This window comes from Tupaia chinensis, unplaced genomic scaffold (genome assembly GCF_000334495.1).
Source record: "Tupaia chinensis unplaced genomic scaffold, TupChi_1.0 Scaffold000283_1, whole genome shotgun sequence".
Classification (NCBI taxonomy): Eukaryota; Metazoa; Chordata; class Mammalia; order Scandentia; family Tupaiidae; genus Tupaia; species Tupaia belangeri.
This window is the reverse complement of record NW_006159766.1, coordinates 272,477-290,884: the sequence shown is the minus strand read 5'-3', so window position 1 is coordinate 290,884 and position 18,408 is coordinate 272,477. Positions and strand designations below refer to the sequence as shown.

Here is an 18,408-nt window from a genome sequence, read left to right as displayed (position 1 = left end):
CCAGCCCCGTAACCACCATACCGTCTTCTGGTCCCTGATGTAACCATTTCAGTAATACATATTTTGCTTTTCTACAAGTATCATGACAAAACTTTTGTATACTTTAAGGCTTCCATTGTGAATATCAGTTATTATACAGTGATGCCATCAGGGAGAGTTTACAGTTAAACTTGTCTCTGACTTTTAGAAACAGACATGTCAGTGCCTAGGCTGTTTTTTCTCTGAATTTCCTCCTTTCTCCCTCTCCCAATACCTAGTAAAATCATCATTATCCTGCTTTTGTGGATATGGAAGACAGTTCTACCACTTCATACCTAGTATAGCCTGCAAGCATCACAATGGGTTTTTAGGTATATGAAGCATAACTTTCTGTAGTTTCTAGTACAAAGAAAATAGATGTATTTTCAAACTGTTTCTTGCCTTCCCCATACCCTGGTTGAAGTCATTGCAGTCTGCCTGTGATATGACTCCCTCCCGATTACCAACTAGATTAACTGCCGCATGTAAGAAATAATCTTGGGAACGACTGTGGGATTTGCTCTCTGTCTTTTGGCTACTGTTTTAGTCCATTTGAGTTGTTAGAACAGAATATCTGAGACTGGGTAATTTATAAAGAAAAGAGGTTTATTTGGCTCACAGTTCTGATAAGGGAAAGTCCAGAGGCACAGGCCAGCATCTGATACTGCTTCACAACATGGCAGAAAGAATTGGAAAGGAAAACAGGCACCAAGGAAAAGAGAGAAAGAGAAACCCGAGACCTGTGAACAGCCAACTTCCTTTTAACAACCTGCCCCTTTGTGAACTAATTAGTGAGAACCTTTTCCCTCCCTGGAGGTGGCCTTAATTATTCATTTAGGACCCACTGGCATGTCCCAAGCACCTCCCACGAGGCCTTGCCTCTCAACCTTGCCCCATTGGGTGTCCAATGATTGCATAAGGTCAGTGAGCGTGCTCCTTTCAAACCATAACAGCTACTCTTGTTGGCTGTGGCAGTTTTGTATCTCTTTTTGCCCCAAAGAGATGAATAATGACTCAAATTTAGCTTACTATAAGTAGAATCATGTGAAACTCCTGGGCTACAGGCATGTGCCGCCACTCCCGCCTCTGTTTTAGACGGGTCTTGCTGTGTCGCCCGGCCAGCATTAAGCTTGAGGTCCTCCTCATGCCTCAGCGTCGAGCTGCTGGGATTACAACTGCACGCTCTTGTGCCCAGCTTTTAGTTTGGGCTGTCACCTGGTGCTACTTCACATGCGGTCCCATGGTGCAGAGCCGTGTCTCAGTGGGAACCACCCAGGCGGGATCAGTAATCGCAGGCTTTTATAAGAGGGAGGTAAAGAGGCTGGGGCATGAGAAAGAAATGAGAGATGGACGCAGAGGCTGGGATGCTCCGGATGCTCCTTTGACTTTGGAGGAGGGGGCATGAGCTGAGGAGTTCAGACAGCTTTCTGAAAGCCACAAAGGGTGAGGGGACACTTTGTCTTCGAACGCCTCTGGAGACAGACTGAGGACTTCTGACTCAAGAGTCGTCAAGTACCAACTTGGCGTTACTTGACAGTTTGTCGTAGCAGCCATAGGAAGCTAGTTCAGGTTTGGCACCTGCACGTCGATGGCTGGTGTAGCAGATCCGCACCAGTGTGGCACTGGCTTTGAAGTCGGGGAAGGGGTAGACGCCAGCAGAAAGGTGAGGAGCGCGAGTGGAGAGCCTTGGCCTGTGAGCCTGAGGACGCGGAAGGAGGAGAGGAGCTCGGCAGAGCACTGCATCATTTTAGAAATACCTAAATCGTCACAGAACTTGGGTAGACTGGTCGCTAAAGATCTGATGAGGACCCACCAGTTAGGAGCTCAGGAAGAAAGCCCGCTCTCTGAGCTCTAAACCCTCAAGAACGGAGTGTCGGTGGAGATGGGAACAGGAAAGGTGCAGGCTCCCCAGGAAGCCAGGGAACACCGGCCAGCGAGCTGGAGTAAGGGGAGCCTTGCTGAGAGCGACAGGGCCTGCACCGAGCTCTGTCTCAGCGACCATTCTGCCTTGCCCTGATGTCCTTGCCATCATTTGTATACAAATTTGCTGTCCTGTTTGCACTTGGATAAAGGAGTTTTAATTAAAGAGGCAGATTTATATTTTCATATAAATTGAAATTGTATTTTAATATTATCAGTAGTCTTTTGATAAATATTTTGGTAGACTATACCTTTTTTTCCCTTAAATAATTATTTAACTTTATTTTATTTATTTATTTTATTTTGACCAGAGAGGGACAGAGAGAGGGGGGGAGGGAGAGAGGAGGGAGGGAGGGAGGGAGGGAGAGAGAGAGTTTTTTTTTGGAGGGAGGGAGAGAGAGAGAGAGAGAGAGAGAGAGAAAGCCACTAGGTCCAGGACTCGAACCACGTTTGGCCATGTGGAAGTCCAGCATCCTTAACCACCATGCCACCTGCTAGCCCTGACTATACTTGTTTTTACCTATTTATTTATTTAATTTTTGAAATCTCATTATTACTAAAGTCTTTTTGAAGCTCCCTTTTGAATGAATATACATGAAAGTAATTTGTTAAAAAAACCTATACTTTCTGAATTTCATGATGACTTTTCTTTAAAAATAATTTAAAAAGTATATTTTGAAATCACAGCTAAATCTGTAGTAAAAACTCATACATTGATTTTATCTAGATATAGTATTGAAGAAAATTATTTAGAACAAGAGAATGGATTGTTGTTAGAATAATTTTAAATGATAGCTCTTGTTAGTGACTAGTATTTATTAGTCAATACAACTTAAAAATATTTTTATCCCAATCTCCCCAATTTTTTTTTCTGTATGTCTAGACTTTTTGTTTGTTTTGTAGAAGGAAAATATATAAAAGAACAATCATTACTTTTTTTTTAACCACTGCTAATTTGAAATTTGGTGTTTAGACTTCAAACAAAATTCAGTGCTATGTGATGTGGAATTCCTAAATATCATAGTTCCCTCTTCTGTCTTTCCAGAGTTACTGCACCGTGTTGAGTTTTCTGGATTCTTGTAAGCAAGTGTTTCGAATACCCATAGACTTGCTGTTGATGTTCTGGAGTTAGAGGACTCTGTCTCTTCCTTATGTCACTAGGATTTCTTTTGAGGTTGGAATTTGGACCAGCCACTATCAGAAGTTACTTTGGGAGCTGTGGGAGGTTGAGGTAGGAAGTACGTGACAGAATGAAGAAGTGCACAGTTCCAATTACGGGGCACTTAGCTGGTTTCTGCAAGTCAGTGGCAGGACAGAAAGACAGCTGGGAGCTGTTTCCCAGTCAGAGAGAGGCAAGATTATTTAGACCAGATGAACTAGAAAGGGCATTTTTGAGAGAGAATCTGAAGTTTTTGAATATTGACTGGCATTAAGTGATATCGTGGGGATATAGTGAGTGCAGTGAATCAGCATAGCATTGTTAGGAGTGAGTATGAAAGTATGGCCAAATCTCTTACCAGTACAAAATGATGTATTTGGGTGACGGAGATTGGGTCATGATATCTGGGACTCACTCTAAAATATCCTGAAAAGAAATGTAAAAGGCACACGCAGCAGTATGGTAATATCTTGAATACTTGTTGAACACAGGTGCCGGGTACACGGGCGTTCGTTATATTCTCCCCATGTACAAGTGTCTTTGAAAAGTCTCATTTAAGCAGCTCACATTTTTGTCCACTGACCATCTGTTTTTACTGGCATTACTCCTGTCCCAGCATTTAGGAAATGTTCTTAATCTTTAACATTTTTTATGTATGTCTTTCTTTCTTTCTTTCTAATTGACCGAGGGACATGTGGAGAGAGGGAGTGGGGAGGGAGTGCACGCATGCTCCCCGGTGGGGTGTGCTCATGCTGTAGACCCTGCGCCCCCAGGTCTCCGTCCTGTGTCCCGGGAACGCACACTTGCATGGCGCGTCTTCCAAGCTGTTGGAGCTGGGAGGCAGACTGCGGCTGCTCGTATGTGATCCGACTCCCCACGCAGTGTTCAACTGCTGTGCTATGGGGCCAGCCCTTACTTGTATTTCATTAAGAACATGAGACCTTTCCTAGCCATTTCATCTTTCCTCCTGTATTTTTTTCCCTCAACAATTATTACCATCTACTGTAGTAAATATTTGTTTCATTTATTTTGTTTTATTTATTATGTGACTTCTCTGCTGGAGAATTCAGTAAAGGGGAGAGATTTTTGTCTCTACAAAAATCTTTTACATCTTCACTATCATTTAAAAAATAATTATGTGTTTAATTTTAAAAATTATTATTATTATTTTTCATTTGACCAGAGAGAGACGTGGGTGGGGTCGCCAAGGGGAGGTTGAGAAAGCAAGCCAGTAGGTCTAGGACTCGTACCGTGGTCAGCTGTGTGTGAGTCCAGCGTCTTAACCACCATGCCACCCGCTGGCCCCACATCTTCATTATATTTACTTGCCTAGCACATGCTAAGTGCTGAGTAAATATCTGAGTAACTGAATGTATGAGGGACATCTGAAGTGCTGGAAGACTGACTGCATGGGGTTTGACCACTGACAGAACCAAGGAGAAGCCCTTTGAAAATTAACCCTATGGGACTTACAGGGGAAAATGTGGACTAATACATAAAGATTTAGAAGGGTGAGAAGTTACTTCTGGGGCCGGCAAGTGTCATGGTGATTAAGGCGCTGGACTCCATCCTGGCTGACTGTGGTTTGAGTCCCGGACCTGACGGCTTGCTTTCTCACTTTCCCTTTCTCTCTCTCTGATTAATAATAATAATTATAATAATAATAAGTTATTATTTTTTTGGGGGGGAGAGGTTTTTGCTATAAGGTGTGTGCACTCACCAGAAAGACAGAGATGGAGAGACAGAAAGTGAGAAATCACCCCCCAGGGAAGATGACCACAAACCCTTCTCCTCCATTCTCCTCTCGGGATCTTGGGCACACACGCACCACGTGCCCTGCATGAGTTTAAGCCACCGAGTCTGGGACTCGAACTGTAGTCGGCTACATGAGAGTCCAATGACATAGCCATGACGCCAAGTGCTGATCCCATAAATTAAATAATCCTTAAAATGAAGTTACTTCTACTCTATTTGACTGTAAAGCATTTTTTTGGGGGGGGAGGGGAGAGGTTTTTTCTATAGGGCGTGAAATCATCCCCCAGAGGGGATGGCCACGCTGCAATCCATTCTCCTCTCGGGATCTTGGGCACGCTTGCACACGCGCCCAACGTGAGTTTAAGCCACTGGGTCCGGGACGTGAACCGCAGTCGTCTATGTGGGAGTTCAGCAACATAGCCATTACGCTAACTGCTGGTCCCTTGACTGTAAAGCTTTAATATATCAAATATTTAACATACTGTCAGCAATGGGAATTACTATAAAGTGATTATTCTATTGTAATTTCTCTAATTGTCTTTTATATATTTTTAATAGTATTTTTCTCCTAATCTATTTATTACTGAGAGGCAGTTCCTTCTTGAAATATATTCTATTTAAAGTTCATATATTTCTTTTCAGGAAAAAAACTAGTTATAAGACTAGTGATTTGTTCAGGTGAGATAAATTTTAGAAACTTCTTTTAGTTTCATTTTATATTAAAAAATACATAATCTTACCCTTTCCTTTTCCTAACAATGATTTTTCTTTCTTTTCCAGTATAAATGTGCATATAAGCTATAGATTCTTTGATCTTGCTCCGTGGACATCATGATATTAGTTAGCTACCCTAAAACAGTAGATGCTAGTCTTTAATGGCACTGTGAACATGGCTGGTAGGACCCGTGCACAGTAGTGAAGATGCCTACAGGTTGAGTGTTCAAAATGACATCATGGAAAATTCGCAAACATTTTATATGTGATAATCTAAAATGAGTATTTTTAGAATCCTTGCTTTTAAAATTACTACAGTCATTTTTATAACCCGAAGTATGAGCCTTGATATAAGGAAAAACGTGAGCAAGAATTTCCAGTGATTGTCACTTGTTTTGGTTTGGGGACTCCTTTAAACTCTTTTTTTTTTTTTTTGGAGAGGTTTTTGTTACAGAACGCGTGCGCTCGCCAGACAGACAGAGAGAGACAGATAGAAAGCGAGAAATCATCCCCCAGGGGCGATGGCCACGCCGCAATCTCTTCTCCTCCATTCTCCTCTCGGGATCTTGGGCACGCACGCACACACGCCCGGTGTGAGTTTAAGCCACCGGGTCCAGGACTCGAACTGTGGTCGACTAAGTGGGAGTCCAGCGACATAGCCATTACACTAACTGCTGGTCCTGGGACTCCTTTAAACTCTTAAAAATTACTAACGACCCAAAGGGCTTTGATTTATATAGCTTATATTTTTTAGTATTTGTTTACTTTGTTAGAAAGTAAAACTGGGGAATTTTTAAAGTATTCATTTATTAAATTCATTTGAAACATAACAGAAAATTACATGTTCATACAAAATAAATTTCTTTTCCTGAAACAAATTAATAGGATAGCATTGTTTTTCAATTTTGCAAATATAACATCTGAGTTAATGGAGGATAGTTAGGTGCTTACATATGGTTCTGTTATACCTTAAATGTCACATAGTCTGAGGAAAACGGCACTGTATGGATACACATGAGAGATTGATAGGGAAGACTATATGTAACATCTTAGCATAATCATAACTTTGATCTCATAAACTGCACGGGTCCACGTTTTTGAGAAATGCTGGAGTTATCTCTCTGGGATAACTATGTGTGACAATGCGATGTTTTTAAATGAAAAAGTAAGTTTACAAATAAATGTTAGTGTCAGTCAGTTATTTTTGATACATTTTTACTTAAGAGGAACTGTCCGAATTAGTGAAGGAGGATGTTTTGTTGCTGGGTCATGTTTGTAGATTTCACAGTTTTAGACTACTGTTTCACAGAGTGATCACCTTGTTTCTTAGAGAGGTAGATATTAATTCATTAGAGATAGATTATTAAAACTTTTTAAAGACAGGTTTGACATAGTATCACTTGCAGTTAGAGGGAAGGCAACTTTAAAATTTGGTTAGTTCATTAAGGAAATAACCATGATGCTTAATTGTCATTAGAAGCAAGTATTAATGTATTTTGTTTTTAAGAGACTTATCTATAGCTAGGTAAAGGTAAACATTAACTGCTTTTTAAAAAATAATAATATGTCCTCTCTGATAATTTATAAAGCTTTATCTTTGTTGGTTTGCCTTTTAACTCTGTCCGTATGCAACCTAACAATCAATAGTACATTGAATTAGCTGACATGGAAGGAAAATAATAAATAATGAAAATAGCCTTTATTGCTTATATTCTATTTTAGTTACAACTAATCTAAGATCCAAAGCATTTTGATAGAGAGGGATGAGGAAGATGGAGCATTGCAAGTCAGGATTTTTCACAAGTATTTTAATTTGGCTCTTTATATCATGGTTTTGCTTAGAAGCAATAGTGACGCTGAATATCCAGCAAAATAACTTTGGTTAATATTAGCAGCATGCGTTTGGTGGGGATTTCTGATAGATGCTTGTCTCTAACATTAGACACCCTGATTTATTAGCAGGCATTTGTTAATTATCAAACTAAGAAAAATCTCAGATTATTTGGGCATGCTATACATCTGTTGGCGTTGTGAATTGTGTCCGATTTTAGCACTTGGTGCTTGGTTCCTATGCTGTACGATTAATTCATGTTTTCATTCCCTCTCACTGCTGCTCCAGCTTGTACAGTTGCGAGAGGCGGGCAGGAGCAGCAGTAAGACCTTTTCCCTAATGTGTCTGACATGCGTCTGAAGACGGGGCTGAGCAGAGCTGTAGCCAGATTTGAGAAGTTCTTTTGTTAAATCATACAAGAAACTTAAACTGATAGTACTTTACATTTTCCCCATAATGTGCTCTTTTGATGAATAGCTGTGTAGCAGCAGCACAGGAAAAGCAGAGTTCTTGGCAGTACCAGCTCCATTGCATCTGCAGATGAGGATTTAAAATTCTGTGCAGCAGACAGTACCTCCAGCAGGCGAGTAAAAGGTTACTGCATTATTTTGCTTGTTTCCGTAGGCTTTATCTACCAAAGGGTTTTTGAGAAATTCAGTGTGAGGTGCATGCCTGTTTTTAGGTATTCTGGAAATTGATTTAAGTAGAACATGAATATCAAAAGGGCAGGGCAAGGTGAAGGCAGAGGAAATACTGGCTCTTTTTAGCTTTAAATGAAGGAAGAAACTGAGCCTGAGGTATACACAAATAAGGAACCTTAGAAAATAGAAGTTTTAAAAATATACATTTCAGTTCAGTGTGGTTATTATTACATCTAGTTTTTAGACTATCTTCCCATAAAAGGGTGCTATTAACAAAGATTGGTAGTCATTGTCTATGGATGTTCATTAAGTGACAATTATGTGAAGTGTGATTATTGGGAAGACTATAAAGTGTTTGTATGGATGTGACCCTGCCTTGCCCTGGAAATGGTCATGTGGATTATAATTGCATGGTATAAATAAATATCTTCATGTACTATTGGCAAAGGGGGAACGCTTAAGAATAAAAAAGGTCTTAGAGTGTGGCTCAGCTACTTAAAACCTAATAGCTTACGTTTTCAGGTTGGTTTGTGGGTTTTCTGCAGATAAGTAAGTGGGGGAATATTCAGTATCAAAACACTCAGCTTTTTGATGGCTTTCACATATTACTACCTACACAGATTTCTGTAGCTACATGTTCTTGTTTCTCTTTAAAACTGTTCTCACATTTCTGATCACAAGGGCCCCCTTGGGCTGTCCTGGCTGCTTACCCCACTGTGCCCTGCAGCAGTGTCTGTACTGGACAGCCCAGCCCGACTGCTGTTGCTTCTCAAGCCCGGGTGCAGCACTGGGGGGCATTTCTCACTCTGCGTGTCTTATACCCCCACCTCCCATCCCCCACTCTGAGGTTGGCCATTTTCTCTACTTTGTTTGTTTAAAGTCTACTTAGGCCTACGTTTTCATATTTTAGACTGAATAATAAAATCGAAACAATCCTGTAAGTCAATCTATAGAACAGAAGTAAAATCGAGTGATTGTCCTTACTGTGAGCGTTTGGCAGGCCTCTTGAATTGTAGAGTCACAAAAGGTCAGCAGTTCTGATTGGTAAGTTAAAGAATCCGTCCAGCAATTTGCTCCCTGTTGTTTCTCAGAGCAATGCAGCAGCAGTTCTTTTCCAGATATTGAGCGGTTCTTGAAGAGTGTGTGGGGACAGGGAGGGTGGGGCTCTTTCCTGTTGGCTGTTGAAACCCTGTGCATTTACAGAGGGAACAGGTTGGATAGGCTGAGCTGAAGGAGTAGGCAAACAGATCTAAACTGATGGAAGAGAAAGAGTGGTTAGTATAATTTGGGGGTATCTTATCTGGAGTTTGCTCCCTGGTTAAGTACTTGGGCTTTAATATAAAACAGTTTGAAATATTAAAGCACCTTACCTTTCTAAAGAGAAGCCGGGAGATTTCTGTTTTTAATGCTGAGATTTTCTTGGCGATGAGTTTGTGGCCGGTACCTTCTGTAGGGAAGCTGTTGTTTTATTCTTTTTAGCAGTGGTGTTTTTTTTGTTTTGTTTTGTTTTGTTTTTCAGCTAGAGAGCTGCAGAATGAGGCAGTTAGCCGATTCTGAGTATGTGTGGGACATTACCACTTCTGATTTTTAAAGTAAAATTCTCCTCTAATGAGCAAGTCAATGTGTGGCTGTGGCTGCAGCGTTATTTCTTCCTTAATGAAGAGGCTGAGCCGTTCGACCTGCTGCTCCGATCTGCTCTCTTGTAGCCATACATCAGACCAGTTGCAGAGATTACCCATCGAGTGTCCCAGGCAACCAAAGGTAACTACGTAGATTTATTTCAAATACAAATATACATGAAAATGAATGCATTCTAACTAGGACCAAACGATGAAAAATCAAAGACCAATTAAAGATGTTCTTAGCAGTTTTCTTGACCTTGCAGTAGCTCTCCAATATCATTTTGTCATCATCAGCTTGTGTAGCAATGGAAATGCACTGCAGTAATTGATTTTGTAATAGGATCAGGTGATTTACTAGCTGCACTGACAACCACTTGCTTGCTTGCTCTGAGCTGTGGAGCGCTCTAATGGATGTTGTGATTGCAGGCTAGAGCTGATGTGAGGCTGCTGGCCACTTAAAGCAGCAGCATGTATTTTTAAAAATTAAAATTCTTAGTTTTTCTTTTGAAGTCTTCTTTGCGTTAGGGAGGGGTAGCCTCAGTAATTTTATAGATAACTTGAGTGCCCCTATGAAATTTTAGAGATCATATAGTATTTCACTCCCTAATTCATAAAAAGTCATTGGTGTGGCTAGCCTTGAATAAAAGTCTCTCTGCTCCCTATTCCTAGCGCAGCATCTGCATGTTTCAGCACACTCTTATATTGACTGCAAGAGCACAGCTCTGAAATAGAAGTGTTTATGTTAACTATCCCATGCTAATGAAGTGAAGTAGAGTATTCTTAACAGTTACCCATTTAGTCAGCTTCACACTCTAGCTGTAACTAGAATAATGGGATTATGGTAGGTTCCTGATCATCCTGAGTTTACTGCAGTTGTTTTGTGCGTCTTTTTGGTCTTGTGCTTTGCTTTCTTAGTGGTTTCATAGGTAAAACAACGTTTAGAAAATCGGAGTTGACTCATTCCTAAGGAATATTGATGAAAACATAGCAGCTATTTTATTCTTAACTGCCAGAGTGTGCATGTGCCACCCAGAGAGTGAGTCAGAAGGCAACCCCACTGGGGTATGGCCGCGTCTCAGTCCTTTTTCTTTATTTCCCTTTCCCATCGGAAGGCATGGGCATGCATGCACACACATGTGCCTGGTGTGTTTTGCAAGCAGGGTTGGGTCTGGAACCATAGTTGGCCATGTGGGATCTGGCTCCTCATTTATAGTGCTTAACACTGTGCTACAGGGACAGCCCAGTAGCTACTTTAAAGTCATATTTAAGGATATAGCAAATTAAAAATTTAATGTCCAAGGGTATGTAATACTCAAGGCTATACATTTTCACAGTGATTATATTTTAGTAAGTTTTCAACTTCTCTCCTTTTAAAAAATAATTGATTATAAATGTAGAAGTATAGGACTAATGCTTATGTAAAATAGAATTATTGCAGAAAGTTGTGAGACTTGGGCGCTAAGACTTTGCCTACTTTAAGAAACGGAAACAATCTCTTTCCTCTCAAGTGCCTTTCCCTGTCTAGTATATAAGGTGTTTTGTATAGAACCTGGCACAGATAATGAATTCGTTATCATTCTCTATTTCTGTTCTTGCCATTATAGCGCTTCTGTTTCTCCCAACATCTAAAAACATTTACAGTACATTAAATAATAGTAAGAATTTGCTGTGGGAAAAATGAAGTATAAACGTGCCATTCATTATGTATGATATTTTAAAACACTACATGAGATCAGCAGATGGCATAATGGTTGCGTCGCTGGAATTACACATAGTCGACCATGGTTTGAGTTCCAGACCCAGAGGCTTCAAACTCATGCTGGGCACGTGTGTGTGTGTGTGCCCAAGATCCCAAGAGGAGACTGGAGGAGAAGGGATTGTAGCATGACCATCCTTCTTAGGGGGGCAGGGCGGGCGGGTGATTTCTCACTCTCTGTCTCTCTGTGTCTCTGGTGAGCACATGTGCCCTATAGTAAAACTCTCTTTAAACACACACACACACACACACACACACACACACACACACGCATGAAGAAGGCTTTACTTTTAAATTTATGTTATCCGTGAGAGAGACAGAAACAGACAGGTACCCCTGGCAGAGTTTACACTGTGATTCACCCCAGTCTCAGTCAACTCAAATCACAGGCACCTCAACATGCACCTGCTGTGGTCCAGCGAGTTCCAGGATGTGCCACCACTCGGCCCAGAGAACTAACTAACTAACTTACTTGCTTGCTTGCTTTCCTTCCTTCCTTCCTTCCTTCCTTCCTTCCTTCCTTCCTTCCTTCCTTCCAGAATTATTTATTTAATTTTGGGAACCAGCAGTTAGTATAACACTTTTTATCTCTCTGTCTCTCTCTGTCTCTCTGGCGAGCGCACGCACCCTATAGCAAAATCCTCTCCAAAAAAAAAAAAAGAAAAAATTATTTATTTAATTTTTATTTATTCTTTCATTTATTTTAATTTGACCTGAGAGAGACATGGGGTGGGGGGGAGGGGAGATGAGAAAGCAAGCCACCAGGTCTAGGATTCAAACTGTGGTAGACCATGTTGGAGTCTGCAGCGCCTTAAGTACCACACCACTGCTGGCCCCAAGCTTTCTTTTTTTTTTTGGATAGTCTCAAATAAATATTCACTCTTAAGAGTTTGATCCCTTGGTGTTTCTTATTTCCTTTTTTTCTGCCTTATAAAAAAAATTTTTTTTTAATTGTCAGAAGGTGCACACATTTGCCAGAGAGACCGACGAATAGAGAGGGAGAAAGTGCCGCCCCCCTCCCCCCCCGGCCCATGTAGTCACTCCACACTCCTTTCTCATCCATTTCTCCGTCCTGGTGGGATTTTGGCATGCACATGTACCCAGCATGTTTTTCAAGCTGCTAGGGCTGCCATTCAGACCACAGCCGCCCATGGCTCTGTTAACCTCTGTGCTATGGGGTTTCTTGAAAGGTGAAAATATTACCAATATGAATCTGTACTTTTCCTGATTTAGATGCTAAAAATACTAACCATAGAAGATTGTAATGTAAGCACTAGTGTTTGTAATCTTTTATGAATCAATAGTTAACAGGTTTATAGACTCCGCTGTACAATTAAAACCTTACCGTGAACACTAACATATTAATACCATTTGAGATTTAGTCAAGAGTGTGTCTAAATTTCCTGTTTGTTGAGAACAGCAAGTGATGGACTGCCTATGAATTAATCATTGATGCTGTTTTACAACAGCAGTGTGCATTAGGACTTTCACTTTGACGATGTGTTTGAGCAAAGAGCAGAAGAGATAAATACCAGAGTGTTGACTACTTTTTCAGAGAGATTGGTTGTGAAAGAAGGTACCGTGATTGCTCCGTAGTTAATGGTTCACGTGAAATCACTTTGTGGTATATGTGGTGAAGTTCTAGCCTCAGTGCAGGGTTTGCACCTTGATTCACCCCAGTCTTTAGTCAACTCAAATCACAGATACCTCAACATGCACCTGCTGTGGTCCAGCGAGTTCCCGGATATGAACCCAGGACCTCTCCCAGTGCATCTTGTTATGCCACCACCTGGCCCAGAGAACTTTCTTTCTCTCTGTTTTTAAGAAGTATTTATTTAATTTTTATCTATTCATTCATTCATCTTAATTTGACCAGAGAGAGAGACACACACACACACAGAGGAAAGTGAGAAAGCAAGCTGCCAGGTCTGGGACTTGAACTGTAGTGAGCCATGTGGGAGTCCAGCTGTATACTATCTTCTTTATTGTCTCGGCAAAGGGATTTGAGAGTTGATTGAATTAGCTACTTTAACAGTTATGGTCATTTAGCAATAATTATAACAAACATTTATTGAGTACTTAGATTGGACCAAGTGTAAGTGTTGTGCTAAAGCACTTCACTGTGAATCACGTCCTTTATAAGATAGGTACTCCAATTATTACTGTTATTTATATGTTCGTTTAGTTTGTTCATGAGAGAGAGGGGGAGAGGGAAGGAGAGGAGAGATGGGATCCTTCAATGGAATCTTCTTTGCTGCAAACCAGCCCAGCCCCAGCCAGGGCACTGGCATGCATTCCTGGCACGTAGAGTAGGGTAGCACACTGGGGACCTTCCCAGGGATCCAGTTGTGTCACCACTGTCCTACCATCATGCCCCCCAGTTGTTATTTTTAAAGACAAAGAATCTGGAATCGGGAGGTTCTATAGCTCACCTGAAATCGCACAACTAGGGAATAGCAGGACTAATGTTAAAATGCTATTCTTTAACGTACTTTAGAAATATTTAGATTTTCAGTAAAGCTGTGAGGAAGCAATAAAGCCACAGTTTGGTGTGAAGGCATGATATGATTACCAAAGTTTGGTACCCTGAGCAAGAAGTAGTAAGTGCTTTGTTCACCTGCACCTCTTACTCGGCAGTCATTTATATGCAGTGATTATCCACGTAACACGTGTACTCGCAAAGCATGGTTCAGGATCACTCGCGTCTGGTACTTAGGGTGGCGGGTAAAAGCCCACGTTGACATCGGGACTGGTGGACAGCAGCACTAGAGTGGAGTCAGGCAGCTTTGTTTGTAAACGAGCCTCTCACAGGAGTCTTAAGTGTTCCGAACATTTAGGCACACTCATGCTGACAGCTCCTACTTTAACATCGCCCTATATTTTCTGTCACCTTTACCAATTTAAAAACTGTACCTGATGTATTAAAAAGGAAATTTTAGAATGGAATGAGCAATCTCATATATTAATAGTGAAATAGAAATTAGTTTTTGTATGGTAGTCATTTTATGAAGCGGCATTGAAAAGACTCATAAACTTTGACTTTGTAAACGAACTTCTAGGAATTTATCTTGAGATAATCAGAGACTCATAGAAAGTTTTGTACACAGGGATGTTCATATCAGTATACTTTTTTATGTTGTCGTTGGGAGAGGTTTTGGCTATAGGGCGTGTGCACTCGCCAGAAAGACAGAGACAAGAGACAGAAAGCGAGAAATCACCCCCCAGGGGGAATGGCCATGCCGCAATCCCTTCTCCTCCATTCTCCTCATTATATTTAGATTTAAAAAGTAGTATCGTGGGGCCAGCAGTTGGCATAATGGTTATGGAGCTGAATGTTCACATGGCTGGCTGTGATGCAAGTCCCAGAACCAACAGCTTGAAGTTTACCCCAGGCAAGTGTGTATGTGTGCCCAAACTCCTGAGGAGAGGAGAGAGGGGATGTGGCTTCCTCACTTTCTGTCTGTCTGTCTGTGTCTGTGGTGAGTGCATGTGCCCTAGAGCAAAAATCTCTCTCTCATAAGATTAAAAAAAAGCAGTATCATGTTCTGATCATCTGCCATATGTTAAGTGCTTTGTATAACATACTTTTTTATTGACATTTATTTATTTATTTCGTTAGTTAGTTAGTTACAGGGTACATGCGCTTATGAGACCGGAGTGGGGGTGTGTGAGGAATCACCTCTCAGGGAGTACGGGCACGTCATATTCCCTTCTCAGCCCTCCTCTCGGGATTTTGGGCACACACGTACACATGCCTGGGATAATTTTCAGGCCACTGGGTCTGGGACTCAAACCGTACAGTTGGCATTGTGGAATACGACTTCCTTGACCACTGTGCCACTGGCTGGCCCAATATCTCATATCTCTTTTTAAGCTCGTATAATGATTTTTGTTAGATAGAAACTTCATTTTAGAGTTGAGAAGACACTGAGAGTTTTACAAGCTTACCTGACACCGTGTTAGATCTAGGTTTTTATCCCAGTAATAGCCTCTGATTTCAGAGCCCACATTTTTATCCCTGATAGTAGAATGGTTGGTCTGTCTGAAATTTGAGTGTTCATAATATGGAAAATAAGGGGGGCCAGCAGGTGGCATAGTGGCTAAGGCATTGGACTCCCACATAGCTGACTGCAGTTTGAATCCTGGAACCGGCAGCTTGAAACTCACTCTGGGCGTGTGTGTGTGCGTGTGTGCCAGAAATCCCTAGAAGAGAATGGAGGAGAAGGCATTGCGGCGTGGTTATCCCTCCCTGGGGATGATTTCTTGCTTTCTGTCTGTGTCTCTCCAGCGAGTGTATGTGTCCTACAACAAAAATCTCTCAAAAAAAGGAAAATTTGGAAACCTCATTTTATGTTTATGAGTACTTTTTATTCCACTTCAAGCCCTCCCAACTCAGACTGTCAAAGAGTAGAGCAAAGTAGATAATGAGTAATGTTTCCGATTTTATTCAACCACTTGTTACTACCCTCTAATCTGGGCAGTACCTCTGTCATGTCTGGCATTTATTAGTAGCTTGCTGAAAGCTAACTTCTTGTGCAAACAGAAGGATACTAAAACAAACCAGAAATTGACTTCTGGGAGTTTACAGTTCTAATGTGAGAGAGAGAGAACCAAAGAAGTCACAGGGCATTACAGAGCACAGGTATGGAATAGAAGCCGTCCAGGTGGGAAGTTGTTGATGGTTAGTAAGTTTTGCAGTAGTGGCGAAGGTACTCTGGAAGCCATCTTGGAAGAGGTGAATTTAGGAAGAACAGATTTTATTTCTGTCAGATCTTAGGAATCTGCATTTTAACAAGGCTTCCTCCCACCCCCAGCTTCCCAAGTGTGTTTTAATCCCATTGAAATTTGAGAACCACCACTAGAGATGGCAGAAGATGCTATGTATGCTGTGCTATGCAAATAAAATAGCCCGAGGGAGAGAGTATGGAGTGAGAAATGAGAAATGGGAAACCTAAGAGTGAGAGCATTATTGTGAGTAGGGGAAAGCCTGAGGGGAGTAGAGCTGGGGGGGGGAGGGGAGGAGGGGTTGGGGGGGGGGGGGAAGAACACCTTCAGAGGGGACGGCCACCCCTCAGTCTCTTCTCGCCCAGTCTCCTCTCTGGATTTTGGGCACATGTGCTAAGCATGTCTTTCAGGCCACTGTTCTGGGACTTGAATCACGTAGTTGCCAAGTGGGATCAGCCACTTTACCCATTATGCTGCTGGCTGACCCAGGAGAGTTTCTTTCTTTCTTATTTTTGAGAGAGATTCTTGCTGTAGGGTGTGTGCACTCAGTGGAGAGACAGAGACAGAAACAGAAAGTGAGAAATCATCCTATGGGGGATGGCCATGCCACACTCCCTTTTCTGTTCTCCTCTTGGGATGTTGGGCGTGCACACGCACACATGCCCAGCGTGAGTTTCAAGCTGCTGGGGCACTATGGTGGACCACGCGGGCATCTAGCACCTTAACCACTACAGCATCTGCTGGCCCCCCAGGGGAGTTTCTTAGTTGTTAAATTGCATATGTGAATTTAGGTAATGGGAGATACTAGAACAGTCAGGTTGGGAGTTGGAAAGAAAATGCATGTAAGGAGAAACAGAATAGTGAACGGGGTCAAAAACCAGATTTATATTCTTGATTTTACAGAAATTATCGCTCTTTCTGTTGCCAGTTAAAATCCTTACTTTGGAATTCCTAGTAAAGTTCGTTTTGTCCCTGTAAGCCGGAACTGCAGGTCTATTGTATATAAATTGAAAGCAGTAATTATAGTCTGACCCTCCAGGGATGTGTTAAAGGCTGTCTACTATCATAAAGTTTTGTCATTAGGTCTGGATGCAGTTAAGTTAGATGACAATTTTGACAGTTGTGATTAATATATAATAAGTGATATTTTTTGACCATTGTGATTACTACATAATAAGTGATATTTTTTAGTGCCTTAGGAATATGATTAGAATTGTCTTGGATTTTGTATAAAATCACAGAACTTTGGAGGATTGTCAAAATTCTGATTGAGATTCCTTTTTTTTTTTTTTTAAGGGAAAAAAGTCACTTTTTCTTTACCTTAAAACAGATGATTATGAATAAAAATCACATTTCTTGATGATGTTGCCCACAATACCATTTGTGATTATGTTAAAGAATATGATGCTGTGAATGCTATGGAAGGTGTGCTGTATGAGTTTATAGAGGTGGTCATAATATGTATTTGTTTATGTTTTGAAATTTTAAGAATTAGAACTCATAGGCCTTGACATTGCGAGGTGTCTGGCTTACATTAAGTTTGTGAATATGACTTAAAAAAATGAGATAGCATACCAACTTTGTATATGTCTAGTGATGAGTTAATTTTGGAATGTTACCTACCATATTTCTCTTCCAAATACATTAATATGTTTGTCGAAATCTATAAATTTACAACTGTTTTAACTGACAGAAAAGAAAAAAATGCTGTTATGTAAATGATGACATGATGGCAGTTTTTTGTTTGTTTGTTTGTTTTTGTCTTTAAGAGAGATTTCTATTATAGGGCACATGCACTTGCTGAAGAGACAGAGAGACAGAAAGTAAGAAATCAATCCCTGGGGGAGATGGCCACGCCACACTTTTCGTCCATTCTTCTCTTGGGATCTTGGACACGCATGCACACGTGCCCAGCGTGTGTCAAACAACCAGGTCCAAGACTCAAACCATGGTTGGCCATGTGGGAGTCTAGCACCTTAACCCCTCCCCAGGGGGATGACCACTCCACAGTCACTTCCTCTCCCTTACCCTCTTGGGATTTGGGGTACAAATGCACACACACCTGGTGTGATTCTCAAGTTGCCTGGTCCTGGACTCAGACCGTGGAGTTGGGTATGTGGGATCCAACTGCCTTGACGTCCGTGCCACCTGCTGGCCCAGGTTGTAAAGCTCTTGACGCATACTAGTTGTGCTATTGACCTGTATTTGAAAGCCTGAATCCTATAAATTATCAATTGTAATTAAACAACTGTAACTTAGAGAAATTT

At 41.2% G+C, this 18,408-nt stretch overlaps 1 protein-coding gene across 7 annotated transcripts in view; it reads left to right on the top strand.

Annotated features, from left to right (window-relative positions):
- FBXW7 (F-box and WD repeat domain containing 7) overlaps positions 1-18,408 on the top strand; it is a 242,278-nt gene that overhangs the window by 100,637 nt on the left and 123,233 nt on the right. Inside the window, exon 1 of one of the 7 annotated variants that reach the window (XM_027772560.1) lies at positions 9,783-9,799. The exons of the other annotated variants lie outside the window; for them this stretch is intronic. The gene's annotated coding sequence lies outside the window, so the exon portion shown is untranslated. Of the gene's footprint in view, positions 1-9,782; positions 9,800-18,408 lie in introns of those variants that run through there. 7 annotated transcript variants of the gene reach the window in all.